Below are 18,177 nucleotides of genomic sequence, written 5' to 3'. Positions count from 1 at the left end.
GTAGCAGTTCTTTCCTTTCTTAGGTGTCAGAGTTTATGTCTGAGAACAGCAGAAAGTGATTTTACAAATAGAAAGGAAGACAACCTTTCTCCCACATGTGTGTGCATGCATACAGCACCTGCCCATCCACCTTTTTCTTCCTCACTCCAGCTTAAAGGATTTTTTTTTTTTTTTAAAGATTTTTATTTATTTATTTCACAGAGAGAGAGACAGCGAGAGAGGGAACACAAGCAGGGGGAGTGGGAGAGAGAGAAGCAGGCTTCCCACCGAGCAGGGAGCCCGATGTGGGGCTCGATCCCAGGACCCCGGGATCATGACCTGAGCTGAAGGCAGACGCTTAACGACTGAGCCACCCAGGCGCCCCCAGCTTAAAGGATTTTAAAAAGAAGGCACCCTCTCCTGTAAACATTAAAAGTCAGTGCTACTATATTCTCATATATATGACAGAATGGGCTGTTTCAAGAGTATGTATGTACTAAGGTCTTGAAACTTTAAAAAGGAAATATATGTTCTGATCATTTCCCAGGTATTACCTTTTCATATATCGTATTTGATGATTTCTGGTTGGAATTTCCGTTGGCCTATTAGACCAAAAGTTCTTTGAGTGAAAATTAAGAGTCTGTTAGTTAAACAAACCCACCTGCCCACAGGCTTTGGCTCAACACCTGCCGTATGTCTGATGCTACGTCAGACAGTGTAGAGAATACAAGAAAATACAAGGCATGGTCTCTGCCGCAAAGACCTTAGAGTGCATTGGGAGATAAAAGGACACTGAAGTAGTGGGGGAAAAAGTAAGGCACATGTGTACATGGATGGAGGAGGGCAGAGTTTGGAAACCAAACTGGAAGTCATGGCTGTAGCACTGGGGGAAACAGGCTCCATGCAGGGAAGGGGCGGCGAGGAGTAATAGCTTATGCTCAATGTGTGCTGAAGGGTCAGGCCACTGTGACCAGACAAAGGACAGTAATTGCTTTGGTTTTCCAAACGATGAATCTCATGCTAACAACTGGCTTGCAGAAGGAGGGTCATGATCTCACTAAAAATGCTATCAGATGTCTACCTGTGGAGATGATTGTTTTTAACTCTCCCATTTTACAAGTGAGGAAACGGAGGCTGTTAGATGTGAAGTCCTCATTCATGATCACATAGTTGATTCGTGACAGAAATGGACTCAGGATCCCAGGTGTAGTGACTCACCCTTTTCAGTGTTACCATTTCCTCCACACCACACCCCAGTCCAGGTGCTACTGTTACTCCTCTAAGTGGTACTTATCTCTTTAAATTTAGCTGACCTGGTCTGAAGAGTAGAAAACTCCGTCAATTCTTTTTAGCCCGTATTGATCAGGGGCTTGAATCAGGCAGCCAAATTGAATTCAGACTTCACTAATTTGCTGAAGCCTGAAATGGAATGAACTCATATTTAGTAGTAGCTAGATTCTATTGTCATTTTGCTTGACTACTGATGTGTACTAATTGGCTGTATTTTCAATAAAATTGAGATTAACTACTTTTTATAAGACTACATGAAGATACAGGGATGTGTTTTGCAACTCTTTGGTTGTGTTTGCAGTTGATTTTGATATATACACATCTACAGATATTTACAACTATACAGTCGACCCTCCAACAACATGGGTTTGAATGGCAGGGGTCCACTTATACACAGGTTTTTCCAACAAATACAGTATGTTCTGTAAGTGTGTTTTTTTATTAGAATTAATAGCATTTTCTCTAGCCTCGTTTATTTTAAGAATACAGCATATAATATATATAACATATAAAATATGTGTTGACTATTTATCAGTAAGGCTTCCAGTCAACAGTAGGCCATTAGTAGTTAAATTCTGGGGGGAATTAAAAAGTATATGTGGATTTTTGACTGCACAGAGGCCTCGGTGCCCATAACCCCCACATTATTCAAGGGTTAAGCATGCATATGTAGAAAGAGATGCAAATGCTTTTTCAGAAATAATTCTGAACTTAGAAATTATTGGTTAAAGGAAACTAATGTTCCTCCACAAATGATAACCCAGCAGTAATTATACCCCAGACTTCTACCAACTTTATTTCACCAAGAATTTCTGTCACTTATCTTTTTTTCCCTAGAGGTAAGTGTTCCTTCAAGTCCCACTTAATCAGTCTTTGTGAGAGAACACAAACTGTAATCAAGCAAGGCTGGGCATTAAAATCCAAAGGTGCAGGGATTCCTCACGTATATCTTAGTATTCATTTCTCTCTGATGGAACATTGAGTAGATCCAGTCAGAAGCTGACATTTTTTCCCAGTCACACTAAAAATGACCGGGAATAATTCCCTTCAACTGCTGGCCACTTGGAAGGAACTAGGAGATGACATGAACAGCAAAAGCTGAATTTTCAACCGTCTCCCAACCCAAAAGCTGTGGAGTCTCTCCTTTTTGTGTCTCAGTGTCATCAAGTCCTGCCGTTCCTGTTTTAGAAAATATATTTATGACCTTTACTCATTATGTCTCTGTCATCGTCTTAACTTCAGACTTTATTACTACATACCTTCAATAAGCTTGCTACTTCTGCCTTCCGATAATTGACTTGACACTTCCCCACCTCTCTTTTCCCTCTTTCTCTTTCATGTACACATGTGCATGCTGCACCCACACTCACACACAGACCGGAATGACTTATGTTTCAAAAAAATATTGCTTTCATGACTTCCCTGCTCAGCAAACTATTGTACCAAGTGAAAATCTTTTTGTCCAGCTTTCATCATCTGCCAGTCACCTTCCAACATGATTTACTGTGCATCATGCTCTCTACACTCCACAGGGGCTTCTAAGATCACCTTTGTGGTTTGGTTCAGGCTATTCACACTGCCTGGAACGCAATTTCAACCCAACATATCTATACCAATCGTAAAAATAGAGACTGTAAAGAGTACCCTTTTTCCTGTCCATCATCTAAGACCCGTTTCAAGCCCTGTGTCTTTCAAGAAATGGATCTGGACCAATCTAGCCCCTACAAAGTACATATTGACTTATTTTCTCAGTTACAACTTAGAATTTGGTCCCTAATCTTCCTTTAATGTTTTTAACGTGACTCACAAGGAGTTGCATGTTCCTTCAGGGGGTCTATATCATTTATAGTGTTCAGTGTAATCTTTTAGATATGAAGGCTGCTTATTAATTGATTAACAAAGACATCAGACATATGGCACAATTTCATCACATAATGCTCTAGTTTAATTCAGACCCTAAGGCCCAATGAGATGTGGATGTTTGCCATCTAGGCCAGATGAGTGGTAACCATCCCTTTATAGACAGTGTTGCAGTCAGATGTAAGATAATGCTAGAAGAATCTAGGGCCCTGCCTTGTAAAGAAACCACAACTTTATCCTCCAGCTCTAGTCTTCTAGGTGAGATTTGGCCCATAACTTCAACTTTATTTATTTAAAAAAATGATTTTATGAAATGCATAAAGGGCATTTTGACAAGTCAGAAAATACCATAGTTATGGTTCCTGCAGGGCTAATGTATTCATCTTTCACAAACTAAATGTTAAGGCATACATCTAAGTGCCAAACTAATCAGCAATTATATGCACCTCAGAAGCAAATGAACATCTCAGAACTACAGGCTTTCCATTTCCTGGCTCCTGGCCTCAGGGCAGGATGCAGAAAATTGCCAACAAACTGTAGGATAATGCTCTGTGTTCAGTTGAGAGATTTTTCTGAGAATGGGCTGCTCTATCAGCCCTGAAGGCAATGGGGGATGGTGAGAGGGATCCTGGTGGCCCTTCTTCTGGGCAGGCCCTTCAGGAGGTATCTGGCTCTAGTCCAAGTATGCGTGTACTCTTGCAGAACTGTGAAGAGTACACTAGCTACCTTCCTACCTTTATGAATATGTTGTTCAGCTCTGTCTAAATCCACTCTTGGCTCACTGCCTCAAAGAATTGGTAAAATAAGAAAAAAACGTTTATCTTCCCACTAAGAAGTTCCTAGCTATGATGCTTATAATTTTCCTATACTCAGGATCCTCAACCCCTGATCCAAGCAATTGACCCCATTTCTAGTCATAAGGATGTGCACATGATGAAGGCTGGTCCTATAGACTCATTCTCTGGAATTTTTCCTATCTGAAGTGGGTAAGAAAGAGCTCTTTCAATCATGGAATGTGGGGGGGGGGGAATAACTGATTTCAGCCATGTGTCTGGCATCATGTGGCTAAAGCTGGTCTGGGAGGACAGTACTGATACAGAAAGGCAAATGGCTGGAAGAAGGACAAATGGTTGTGTTGGCATCAGAGACCGTAATGCCTATCATTTCAGTCTCTCCAAAGCCTGGCAGCTCAGTTCAGCTCTTCTGAATGTGGAATTTACCTCTTTATCCAATAACAACTCCCCCATATACTCATTTTCCCCTTAACCTATATCATGCGTAATCAAAGAAAACTGTCTAAAATATCAGCCAAGGCCTGTGAGAAAGTTTTTAAGCTATATTTTCATCTGAGAATAGGTGATTCTAAAGTTTTGTTATTTATCCTTTTCCAACAGCATGTCCAGTTTCCACACCGCACTGGAAAATACACTGAAGTGCTTCATGAGAAAAAAAATGCACATGTGAAGGATAGGTCTTTAATTAGACAGTAAAGTACGGTCCATTTTCAACTCTGATTCAAAAATAAAAACAGAACACAAAACGTTCCTCAGTAAGAGCAATATTCTTTGAGTGGAATGAATATAGAATCGGAATCTAATTATGAAGTCACCCAAAGATAATATCAGGATACTGAAGTGACTGTGCTGAGAGCAGTGTGTGATAGTAAGGCAAATTATTTGCCATTTAGTTGTGACTCTCTCTAAAGAAAAAAATCCCATTTTACATTATCAATTGCTACTAAGTTCTAAGAATATGAATGGCTCATAGTTTGAGAACTTTCCAATGCTCTCATCCTAGCACGCAAATCCCATTTTGTATGTGTAAAGATAAAGCCATCTGAGAGAAATTAATTATACAATAAGGCTATCAAAAATAATAACAGCTAAGAATTGTATGGTATTTACTAAATACCAGGTATTATTCTAAATTTTCCACATATATAATTTTATTTTATTCTAACAGGCTTATGAGGTATTAGTATCCCCATTTTACAGGTTAGAAAAGTGAGGTGCTGAGCTAGGGAGTTTAACTTGGCCAAAATTATGCTGCTAGTAAGAGGAAGAGGCAGTGTTCAGATGCAGAGATTCTTGCTCCAGAGCCCGTGATCCTAACTGATTGTACTTCTCAAAGGCAGGCTGTTAGGTCATGGAGTAGACACCTTTAGTTGCTTACCCAGACTCTATTTCCCCCTTATTTTTTTCCCACAAGTTCCTAGATTTTATGAGGTTGTATAGTCCATGAACTTTATGAGAAGCTCAGTCTACTCCGAGCTACTGGAATGGAGCCTCGATGCAAAGGCCAGTTAGCGTACACCATTCCTCCAGCGATAGCATTTAGTTCACGAGCAGTCCTGGGACCTAAGAGAACCACAGGGGCAAATCCCTACCTTGTTACAACGCTAGAACAGACCCTCACTTTCCCAATCACACATGGTGTGGTATGTGGTTAAGAAGCCTGAAACTGCTGCAGCCACTTGACCACCATGAGGGAACTGGTCTACCCTGAAGCTGGCCGGTGGAAGGCAGGGAAAAGTGGCAGAAGCCTCCAGTGCCTTCACGACGTCATTGAGCCACTGATCAAACTGACCCTGAAGTCCGACCTCCCATGAACTGCCAATGTATGAGCCAATAAATCATCTTCCGGTGTTAAAGCCAGTTTGAGCAAACCAAATATAATATAATCCACCTGCTTTTTACATTTTGAGAACTAAGAAGAAATTAGCTGTGTTTTTCTAGTGGATAAATGACTTCACTAGAGTGAGTGTAGTCGGAACCAGATACTTTATAGAAAGCTGCATTAATTCAGGTCAAAAGAGCAGTCAGCAATGTATGTTTTCGCTTTTTAAATATTTGTTACTGTAGGTCAGAGATGGCAAATACATAGGGTGCAAGCCCTCCCCATTCTGATACCTGTAGCGACATTGCTAATCAGCCATGACAACACTTCTGTTGAGCGTTCCTTCTTGTCATCGTGCTTGAGGTAACCATAATCAAGATATCAGAGTTTGCAAATGAAACTTGTGATCACTGATATAGGTAATCATTGATTTTACTACAATATAAACTTGGCAATTTTGCAAAAACACTTCATTGTAAATCAGCATTTCTCTGTACGAACACTATTACAATTGGGACTTGCATTGTCATGTAAGAAGCAAAGGGGTCATGGAAAATGTGACAGGAAAACACAACTCACCTATAAACCTTTATAATAATTTAAAATAAATAATAAAACCGTGCTCTAGAGACTGAAAAAAAGGCCTGAATTTGCTGTATGCATTTTTTGTAAGGCATCCCAATATAATCTGAATGACAGTTTATAAAATCATAATTTTGTCACATCATAAATTTTACATAAAATGAATCTATGATATATATATTAATTGAACTTTTAATTAACATTGATATTTTAATTTACATAGGCCTTTTTGGTGTGATTGGATGGCCCAGTTCATTTAAAAAACAACTAATGAGTCAGCCAATAACAAACCAATTATCCAATTAAATTTGAGAGCTTTTTTTTTCCTCAATAAAAAGAGTATAGAAAGTAGACAAATCCAGAATCATTCCTCTGATATTGCAGTAAATCTCAGATTATGTTTATGTTAATGGTTGTGGCATTTTTTTCTCACTGATAATGATTTTGAAACATTTCATCTCACTGTCTCCTATCCTGTTAAGTATAGATGTAGCTAGCTATTCCATATCAGTCAAGTATCAATCCTAAGGGGTAATATCCATGTCAAAAATCACTGCTCAGGAGTCTTTTAAACTATTTAGGGAACCATCCCATAGTGCTTCATTAAGTTGTTACTGAAGTGCAACATTAATTTACGTGTGAGTACCTACCTTGCACTGGGTGCTATTTTAGGCATTTGGGACTTGTAACAAAGAATAGAACTCACATACTCCCCGCCCATATGGATTTAGGCTGATATTTGTTCAGTGGAATAAAAGTCAACAACAACCAACATTCATAATTATGTCTATCCTTAATCTGAATGTATTAAAGATATTATGAAAAAGATTTGCAGTTACTGTTGGATGTGATCAATGAAAACAAATGTATTTTAATACCCCAAACCATATGCCAGGTAGTCCTCGCCTTTTCTCATTGGAAGCTCTGTCTTTCCCTTTTCCATGCTGCTTGATTAAGATGCAGCACAATCCTTGCAGACTCTGGTTTTCAGGACCCGTCAGCAGGATTTGGACATAGCAGGACAACAGCTTGTCCTCAGTCAGTATGACATCTTACTCCTGTCTCAACAGTTCAAGATGGGAATTGAGAATTCTTTTAAAAGCCCTTGCTCATGATCTGGTAATTAACTGTATTTATGGAGATCCAGTGATGTATGAAATATTATGATAGCCTGCCAGCCACAGTGTCATGTCTTCGTGGCAGCTGTGGGGTGGGAGAAAGAGATATGTAACCACATGTACAATCTTCCAGTGACAGCACAATTTTGACCTGATTCTCCTATCCTTCCAAGTAGCTGTACTTTTGGCTATGATGAACTGGGAAGGCATGGGAGGATGGTCATGCCAGAGGGAACCCTGAAGTTTAAATGCGACATTGTTCCTCTTGAGTTGTTTCTGTAGGGTCGGGCTGCTAGTGTCTCTTTTTTGCTCAGGTAATAGTTCCTTCTTTTACATAGCTAGCCAAGTGGGGTATGTACTTGATCTTGGTGATGTTCTTATTCTAAGGCACAGGACCTGTTTCATGGTGACGTATATATTTTTTAAAGATTTATATATCTATTTTAGAGAGATGGGGAGGGGCTGAGGGAAAGGGAAAGAGAGTCCCAAGCAGACTCTGTGTTGAGCACAGAGCCCAATGTGGGGCTTGATCCCATGACCCTGAGCTCATGACCTGAGCTGAAACCAAGAGTCAAACACTTAACCAACTGCACCACTCAGGTGCCCCAATGGAGACATATTTCTAGCCTCAGTTTTGTTTGAACTAAATTGAGCTCAAAATTTGAGTGCTCTGTGAGGAAAGTAGCCAGGAATTAATTCATTCTTCCTTCCTTTCTCTCTCTCTCTTTCCTCCCTCCTTTCCTTTTTCTTTCCCTTTTCTCTTTTTTTTTTCTTTCACAACTGAATTAGCTATTCTTACCTTTCTATCCGTAAAATTTAGCTTCATACAGATCTTGGCACTCAGAAGGTTGATAGAGAATGTACCTTTGTTTAAGGAAATTAAAAAAGTGCATAATACATGTAAAAATGGGATTATAATTAGTAGAGTTTGTGTGTCGGACACTGGCTATGTATTCACCAATCTCATTTCCTTTTCTCTCAGGACATACAGCTAACTATATTTTCCGGCTTCTCTAAATAAGTGTCCCCATATGATTGAGTTCTAGAAAAATGTAGTGTGTTCAGAAGTGGTGGACACCATTTCCAACCACGGCTACTAAGATCTTTCCACTCATGCTCTATGAGCTTGGTGCAGACAAGCATGGCAATGGTGAGAGACATACAACAGAAGGAACCTGGATCTTGAAATTACCACTTGGAGGAGAGGTCGATGTCAGGATCATCCGCTTTGAATGTCTGGGAGCTAGGGAAGAAAAGCCTGCATTTGGCCATTAAACATTTTGGGATTTGTTATAACAGCTAAGCATAACCTTAACTGATAACTTAGTACCTTGAATTATCAAAATCTAAAGAATAAAAATAAAGGCAATAGATTGACTTTCAAGTGGAGATGTTCTCTTTTAAGACTGTCTTCTTAAAAATAGATTTAAAAATTTATAATTACAACAAACGATAGCAATAAAGCAGAGAATTCAAGAACCAATTTGCCGATATACACTTACTACCCAACAAAGTAAGTAGTCTGTTATTACAGAAGATCTTCATTGCTTTCCGGGACCAGGTCCATCCACCATTTTTCTCTCACGGATTTGGAATAGGTAAGAACATTAACAGTCATTTTATTAATTTCTCAAGATGAATCTGGAACATTAGCATAGCAGTGAGTGTTTAGGTTGAGTTACAGATTCCTGATAGCCTTGTCTGTTCAAATGGGCTTCCTCCATCTGAGGGCCCAGCCAGTTTCCATGGTGATAGGCACTGGACACACCTGGGGTCTTCTCACTGAAGGGCTTGTTGCAGTTCACAAGAACTTGTGACTTTGCAAAGGGAATATGTTAGTCGTAGGATGAGAAAGGAAAGGATCACTGAGTGTTCAGAATGGCCTCTTCCCCACTGGATTTCATGCTGTCCTACTAAGAATGATAGATGAGAACGAAAAAGCAGAAGAGAATGGATTCCTATTGTCACAGACATTTCCAGAATAAAGAAGGGAAGTTTTATTTTTAAGTCAGAACTGAGGTGGCTGACAAGAATTTCTGAGGCCCTGAAGAAAGCCAGAGATGGATTAATTCCACTCTCCACACTTATGGTTTTGGCTCTCAGATACAAGAGCAGAACTCATTGGTGAGTTCCAATGATCTGCTCCCACAGTGAATAGCTAGAAATGAATCAAAAGCTGGCAAGAGTTGAAAAGTGAGTGGGCATGCCTCTGGCTCACAAGCATAATATACAATTTCTGAATACATATCAGCTGGTAGCATCAGGAATGGAACTTACCACTGTGGGCCAGCCTTATGGGAGATTTTTCTACCACCAATCTGATATGTTATTTGTATTAGAGTAATTACCGGGACATTCAAAAAAAGTACCTGTAAACAGAAGGTGGGTTGTTTTTATATTAGCAGATGAATAGAAGTCACATAAAGCATGGCCAGTTTCTTTTTGAAGTTCTGGTAGCATCCAATGCCAGTGTTCCTCCTTCATGCTTTGGTTCCTTCCAGAAGCGCTAAAGGGAATTGTGTGCTTGTAATACATTCTGCTTATCCATAATTCCTTTTGAAAATGCATCTTTCCGATGTTCAGCTTTCAGAATTAGCCAGCCCCTGCAATGCCCCCTGCTGTTCGAAGTGAAGTTTGTAATTTTCCTCAACCCCGCCCCCCCCGCCATTCTCCAGGCCCTGTAAAGTGTTGGGTGAATTAGAACAAAAATGTGAGAAAACAATTTCCTTGAAACACCAAGAAAGTGAAGGATACACCCCTCGGATTTCACAGGGTCGACTGAAGATTGTATTTTCAATTGTGTTTCCATTGAAATAATTAGCTTTTTTCCTCCTCTCAGACCACCTTTTTCCTCAACCCCAATTTTTCTTACTGATCCTAACTTAGCAAATGTATTTTTTTTTCATTAAGTATTTCCCTTTCAATGCACTTTACGGAAGCATAACGGAAAGTGGAAGGAAACATGATGAAATGCATTGTAATTTTAATCGAATATTTAAAACCAACGATTTTGTTATAGGTAAGGCTAGCGTAATCAGATATAATTAGCTAACGCAGTTCCCATTTTCCTTCTTCAAAGTCAGTTGATCTTGTTTTGCTGTATCTTTGGGAATACAAGCACCGGACTCGTTATAAATTTGTGTGGCCCTCTTCCCTTTATTGAATCCGAGAGGGAGAAACACATAAAGTTAGTAATCTCGGGAATTTAACACAGTAGCCATAAGAGAGCAGAAGGGCTTAGCGAGCAAGTCAAAAAGATCGAGAGGTAGTAATAACGGACTCAAAATTCTGCCATGCTCCTTGGTTCCAGCCCCACCAACTGGAGGTGCTCATTAAACACCCGTTAGCATTCCTGCTGATGAGGGCACCCCACACGGCAGGAAGCACAGCCTCAGTCAACAGCAAAGGTGATATGGCAGCTGGCGGACTCTGGGAATGCGGACCCAACACCCCCCCGAAGTAATAAAATTTCTTATCAAAAGGGAAGATATCTTTAACCGGCCCTTCATTTCCCCCGAGACTGACAGGCAATTTCAACTGTTTATTTTTACTTAGCTCCAATGAATGGCTCTATTTCATTCAGCTTCACAATAATTTGGTGGTGCCCGCTCTGCTGGCACCGAGTGGAACTGGAAGTGAAGGGCGTCATTAGAGGCATTCCACAGCAATCTTGGTGAAATTAGATTCTTTGGAAACTAAATCAAGCCTTAGTTTCAAGGAGTGGAAGTCGGACAAGAGGAAAGTAATGTAAAATTGGTTGAATTATCCCTAGCTTTCAAGGCATTAGACAAGGTCAGAAAACCAAAATTTAAATTATATTTTCACTCATGTGTGCACTCTGTAATAACTCGTTAATCAGCATATTGGTATTTACACCATGTCTGTTTACTTTTAGAGAGTACATTTTCATTAAATTGTGCAATTGTGGGTGTACAAATACAGTGCTAGTTGGTGAATTGCTTTATTCTCTTTACTTGAACTATAAGTGGATTTTAAATACAGCCTGGCAAATACTAAATGAGGCCAAAGAAAACATTTCCTTCTGCCTACCAGCCCCTCCTTTCTATTTTGAATATGTTCAATGAGGTTTCCTAAATCTCAAGCATGTTCACACTTCCAGGCATTGCTCCGGCATTCCCCTCTACCTGGAATCCTCTTTTTTTTTGTAGCTCCCTTCCTACTTCAGATCTCTGTTGAAAGGCCCTCCGCAAGAGATGCCTTCTGAAACAGTTCCTTTTAAAATGGTTCATCAACCTTCAGTTACTCTTTACTTCCCATCTGACTTATTTTCTACCTGTCAGTTACCTCCATGTGAAACAATATATACCATTTCAATTACTTTTTTATTTCCTACCTCTCCCAACAGAAAATAATCTCTCTGGGACTTAGCCTGTCTTATTCATAGCTATAACCCCAGCTTCTGGAATAACATGTGGCACATAGTAGGGTTCTTTATTTGGCAGATCAACAAATAAATAAGGGAAAGAGACATGGCACTGCTATGGGAAATGAAGATGACACCTATCGGATTCCCAGCCAAAGACCTTGAACTCTGTCTTCCAACCTCTTCTGCAAGAAAGCGAAGCAGTACATGAATGACAGCAATGGAAGAATATCCTTGAATCTTTTGTAATCTATTTAAAAAAAAAAAAAAAACACAACCACCTTGATCTCCAATTTTGTTTTTTAAGTTTCATTGGTAATGATTTGCTTCCAGTCATGATAACAGCGTGTTCCAACATCTGTCTTAAAGGCCCCATGGTGTGAAGACAATTGTGACTAGATCAGGGTGACATACTCGTATTCTCCTCTTCTGTGAACACTTTAATTACTTTTGGATTCTCACAAATAAAATAATCAGCATCTAGCATCCGGTGCCAGCTCATTTCTGAAGCCACTAGGAACCACACAGATGAGTGAATATGCTCCTCTGATTCTGAAGCATGCCGGCCAGGCCAGCTAGGAAGGGATGCCCTCAGTTCCCCTGGATCTCACTGAGGGGTCTGCCCAGATCAGTGTGTGAATATTTCCAAAGGTGGGAAGCCTACAGCAATATTTTCATTGATGTGTGACCTCTCCTTCATGCAGTTCATACTTTGTGACTGACTGCATAGACATAATGGATAGGGTTTTAAAATTCTAAGAAAAAAAATTATACACAGGGAGAGATGAGATATCCTGGGTAGAGGATACACCCCCGCATTTTCCATGCATATGAGTTCATAGAGTGAATCCAGGACTTGGTTTACTGGGACAGGCTGGTCTGTGGTTTCTCCAGGCAGCTTTCTCGGAAGCATGCAGTATTTTCTCTTCTTACATGGCACATTCGTGTAAATATTTGCATGATTGAAAGATGTGTTGCCAAGATTTGGTGACAATAAGCACCATGGAGGGGCGCCTGGGTGGCTCAGTCCGTTAAGCGTCTGCCATCGGCTCAGGTCATGATCGCAAGGGTCCTGGGATCAAGTCCCGCATCAGGCTCCCTGGGGGGAGTCTGCTTCTCCTTCTCTATCTGCCCCTCTCCCTGCTCGTTCTCTCTTTTTCTCTCTCAAATACATAAAATCTTAAAAAAAAAAAAAATAAGCACCATGGAATTGCTGGTATCACCCACCTGAAGCAGGAGAAGTATTGACTTAAGAATAATTTAGACTGAGGGACTACTTTTTTTTTTTTAAGATTTTATTTATTTGACAGAGACAGAGATAGCGAGAGCAGGAACACAAGCAGCGGGAGTGGGAGAGGGAGAAGCAGGCTTCCCCTCGAGGAGGGAGCCCGACGTGGGGCTCGATCCCAGGACCCTGGGATCATGACCTGAGCCGAAGGCAGACGCTTAACGACTGAGCCACCCAGGCGCCCTAGACTGAGGGACTACTAAACGGTGTGAAGCAGAGCCCCGAGAATTAATTCTTGCCATAAGAGGGGCATTATGCACTTTAACTAACGTGTCGTTTCACTTATATCTTTGCACCATCAGAATTTAAGTTAAATCACTGCCTGAATAGGTGGGTCCTCTCAGCTAAAGAGCACAAGAGTGTACAGAGTCTGAGAAATATCTGGAAAAAATCCAGTCATCATCACAGTGGGTGATAAGACACTTGTGTGTTTTGTCGAGGAACTAGGTTTTATACATGTTTTTGGGTCCATATAGAAAATTCAACGTCTATATCCAGTATTGCTTAGTATTATAGACATTGCAATAAATATGGGTGTGTGGCATTGAACAATTATGGGGTGGGTCCTAAAGAGCTGTGTCTAAAGAATGGAACAGTCAATGTAGTCTGTATATTAATATATCCCATCTATTGCAAGCTAATAATTCCTTCCTGGAGCACAAAGCTTATGATTTAGATATTTGTTTAATACTGTTTGATTTCTTCTCCTCACACAATACTGTAATGAGAGCCAGACTCCCGTCAATACTGATTCTAAATGAAGAAGCTGAAACCCAGAGAAGTGGCTTCCCTATCCATCACATAGTAAGCACTGAGATCACAGGTTAGAGCCTGAGACTTGATACATAAATGGGTGATGTCACAGGAAAGATGCTGACAAGTTTCTACCTGGGTCTGTGGTGTACTTTTTTGATACACCTATTAATAGAAAACAAAGTAGTTAACACGAATCCCTTAGTCATGGGGAAAATTTTCTAGTCCCACATACTAATATATAAGGGGGTACTCCATACAAATGGGGGAAAATCTACTTTTGATCCACTGATTAAGGAACAAGAAGTGCTAGGGTCAAAATGCATTTGCTAAGTGGTATTTTTTTTTTCCATTCTGGGCAGCACACTGATTTCTGGTTTCCTCACTTCTTTAACTAAGGAGAAGGAGTCTGGAAGCATTCTCTTTCCCTCATTTGCTTGCAGCAGTTTGTGGTCCCTTTGTGATAAAGGAGAGACAGGCAAATGCAGTCCCTGTTTTTTTCCTTATTTACTCTATGCAATGTTTTATGTAACTGAGATGCTCCTCTCGTTCTGATTTGGGGATGCTGGGTGTTGAGAGAGCCCGCATATGGATGCGAGATGTCCTACCAGGCTCCCGTGAGCCAGGAGTTCACAGAGGCCGCTGCACCATTTACAGCCTAATTGGCAGAGCTGTGGATCACAGGATGCCCAAAGTCCACCAAGAGGAGATAAAGATGTCAGAGAGGACCCCTGAAGAGACACATCAAAAACTTCTCCCTTCTCCCTCTCTCGATAACGATTCCAAGTGTGTATTGCGGGTTGTGTGTTGTTATGGTGACAGGAGGGGGAATAACTTGGTAGGTAAAGGAAGGAAATTGGTTGGACAGGAGTGCGTCTCTGAAATCTTTGTATGTGAGATAGGTCTGGAATATTATGTACCCTGTGGGATGTCTAGTTGGGCTGCAGGATATAGGATGAGTGTGGGCGTTTTGAGGGTAATAAAGCTTTCCAATTTTTTGGTCAACGCAATAGTGCATGGCGCCTAAGAGCGTCAAGTCTAACAGCAGAATTTCTTGTTTCAAAGCGAGTCTCCACTACTTAACCACTGTGCCATGTTAGCTTAGTTACTTTAATTCTCTGGATCTGTAAAATGGGGATAAGGATAGTATCCATTTTATAAGCACGCTTTGAGGATTAAATGCATTAATGCACGGAACGCGTATCTTCACCATAATAAGTAATTGATGCATTTTGATCGTCATGATTATCCCACGTTTTCACAGGAGGTAGCATGGGTATCATGAAAGCTCTGGAGTTGACTATCTGAGTTTCAGTTCTTGTTCATTCCCTTCCCAACTGTGTGGCTTTGGCCACTTAACCTCTCTTTCTCGTCTGTAAAATGAAGATATTTATAGGAGATATTTCATAACGTACTTTTAGAATCCATAGGAATAAATTAAGTGCTCAGTTGATGTGAGCTGTTATTATTATTTAAGGAAGTTATGATCAGTGAGGTGGCAGGATACCAGGGATGGGGTGGGATAGTGGTAGCACTGTAACACTGCTATAATATGATTCAGAGGTCTGCCTGCGGTATCATTTTTCTTCTATAATAAGAGTTCCCACTGACTAAAGAAATGTAATCTATGAATTTTCCCTTCTCCTCTTAACAACTATGATAAAAAGAGCACGTGTATAAAGTGGATGTATAAAAAGAATGTCCTCATCACTACATCATAGGCAGTGTTGGATGATTATTATTGCTATTAGAACAATTAAAAATACCCAACAATTATCGCTGGCCAGTATTTATAGAATGGAAATAATACATATTAAAATTGATGAAAATACAATGTCTCTTAACTCATAATTAACACCAAAATTGAAAAGAAATTTAAATTTTATGACTCCATGGTTATCACCTAATAATAGTAAGCTATATGTGTATTGTTCCCAACTACTCGCTGCCTCCTAAGAGGCAGAGCCCATTTTCCTCTCTTGATGACTTTGAGTTTGGCCATCTGTCTTTTTTGATTAATGGAAAATAGATGGAAGTAACAATAGGCAGGTATACTTTGGAGATATTGTGGGTTCAGTTCCAGACCGTAGCAATAAAGCAAATATTGCAATAAAGTACTTTATTGCTAAAAATGTTAACCATCATCTGAGGTTTCAGTCAGTCATAGTCAAAGATCAGAGGTCATCATAACAAATATTATAATAATAATAATAATAATAAAGTTTGAAATATTTACAGAATTACCAAAATGTAACACAGAGACAAGTGAACACATGCTATTGGAAAATGGCACCTATAGACTTGCTCCTTGCGGGTATGCCACAAACCTTCAATTTGTAAAAATAAAACGAAACAAAACAAAACCAAAAAACCACAATCTGTGAATCGCAATAAAGTGCAATAAAATGAGATATGCTGGTAGTATAACTTTTATATGCACTGGGAAACCAAAACGTTCATTTGACTCATTTTATTGCAATATTCACTTTATAACAGTGGCCTGCAACCGAATCCACAGTATCTCTGAGCTATTCCTGTACTGGCTCTAAACAAATGCATTAGGAATCATCTGGGATTCTTGCCACTGTCTTGAGTTTCTGCCCTCCATCACGCCAACAACATTTCCTAGAGAAGTCACATACAGCCCAGTTGAGCCAAGCCAACTGAACCCGGCAAAATTACAGCAGACCTGTAGCCATCATGAAATGGAACAATAAATTAAATATTTACTTTGTAACTCACTGAGATTTAAGAGTTGTTTGTTGCTGCAGCAAGAGCTGAATAATAAATATAGAACCATTTATAGAGGACTTGCTATATGCCCAATGTTTAGGTAAGCATTAAACATACTCTCTCATTTTATCTTCTCCTTATCTCTATAAGCCAGACATTATTATTCCTACTTAGCAGATGCAAAACAGAGTAAATGTTGAATAACTTGCTATACAACTTATCATGAACCAAGATGAGATTCAACTCAGGACCATCTAACTCCAAAGACTGAAGTCTTAGACACTTAGATGAGTATACTGCATCGTAAGGATGGAAACTATTAGAAAAAATCCTCTCTCTATAAAATGGATGGTATTAAAGGTGAAACATGTCCAAATCCCAGCCATTCCATACAGTTCAACCTAAGAATTCTCTATATATGTATATATCTCCATGAGAAACAATGCACACAAGATTTTCTGAACATATCCAAAGTAAATAATAAATATTGAGAAACAATCAACATTTTCCAGGACAAAACCTTTTATGAAACTAGATTTACTTAGGTGATTCAGATACAACCCAAACCACACTGAATTATACTCAAAGGATTCGAATTCTCATGGAGGAAAGAAGCTGGATTTTAGTCTAATTCTTTTAGATTCTTAGCACAGTCTCCGTGGCTCTTTCTGTATAAACCTTGGCCTTAGGAAAGACCCCTGGGCCTCCTGGACTTTCTCTCCCTGGCTCAGCTTTGAGGATTTCTCTCCATTTGAGAAATGAATAATTCAGAATTAGAAACTACATGGGTCCCACCACTTCTCAGCCTCCCAACTTGGTCATATCCTCATTATGGGAAAAGCCATTCCAAAAGGCAAACAGATTTTCATAATTGTTATTTAATGGATATTGCCTGCTCCAGGGATTTCTTTCCCAGTATCTATTTGTAATTCAAAGGTCAGCATAACACCACTGACATATACAAGCATTCTGAGAGATTCGTTCCTCCTGATTGAAATTCAGATACAGTGCACAGTAGATTAGTCTAGGAGCCTCTTACGTGGTACAGGTCGCAGTTAGGATGAATCTGACCTTGTCTTAATTCTGGGTCTTCACCAGTCACTCAGAAAACTGACCTATGAATCTGAAATATGCCCGGGAGCATCTCACTAGCCTGGCGTAAGGGCGAGGTCACTAAGCACGAAGGCTTCCCGCTCTCCCGTGGTCACTATCCTTCTGCTTGACTGGCCCTAACATCACCTCAATGAGTTTCTCCTTAAGGTACTTTAAGCAGGAAAAGGTGGCCCCAGAGAGTAATTTAGGCATCATATATGTACATAGTTGCAGGATTCATATGGCAAGCTACACCTAAATTAGTAATGACAGCCTCACTTCAAGATATTATATATTGAAATATTATTCAACAGGAAAGCTATTTTCCAAGTAGGGATGGATGATGATTCCTTATTAGGTTAAAATTCATCCCTTCTTCCCATCTCATCACCACTTCCATTTCGAATGAGCTGGAAGCTCTCACATGCTGCAGGTTGTGCATAAAGACTGGCTGCTTAGACCCACTTGTGGCTTGAGCTCCA

At 39.9% G+C, this 18,177-nt stretch overlaps 1 protein-coding gene and 1 long non-coding RNA gene across 7 annotated transcripts in view; one reads left to right on the top strand and one right to left on the bottom strand.

Moving 5' to 3' along the window:
- GRIK1 (glutamate ionotropic receptor kainate type subunit 1) overlaps positions 1-18,177 on the bottom strand; it is a 376,698-nt gene that overhangs the window by 240,577 nt on the left and 117,944 nt on the right. The gene's annotated exons all lie outside the window — the stretch shown is intronic.
- Positions 14,466-18,177, top strand: part of LOC144378965 (uncharacterized) — a 258,807-nt gene continuing 255,095 nt past the window's right edge. The window contains exon 1 of the long non-coding RNA XR_013440923.1: positions 14,466-14,656. This is a non-coding gene — a long non-coding RNA (uncharacterized LOC144378965). The remainder of the gene's footprint in view (positions 14,657-18,177) is intronic.

This window comes from Halichoerus grypus, chromosome 1 (assembly GCF_964656455.1).
Source record: "Halichoerus grypus chromosome 1, mHalGry1.hap1.1, whole genome shotgun sequence".
Classification (NCBI taxonomy): domain Eukaryota; kingdom Metazoa; phylum Chordata; class Mammalia; order Carnivora; family Phocidae; genus Halichoerus; species Halichoerus grypus.
Note: the sequence above shows the minus strand (reverse complement) of the source record. Positions and strands in the feature narration are given on the sequence as shown.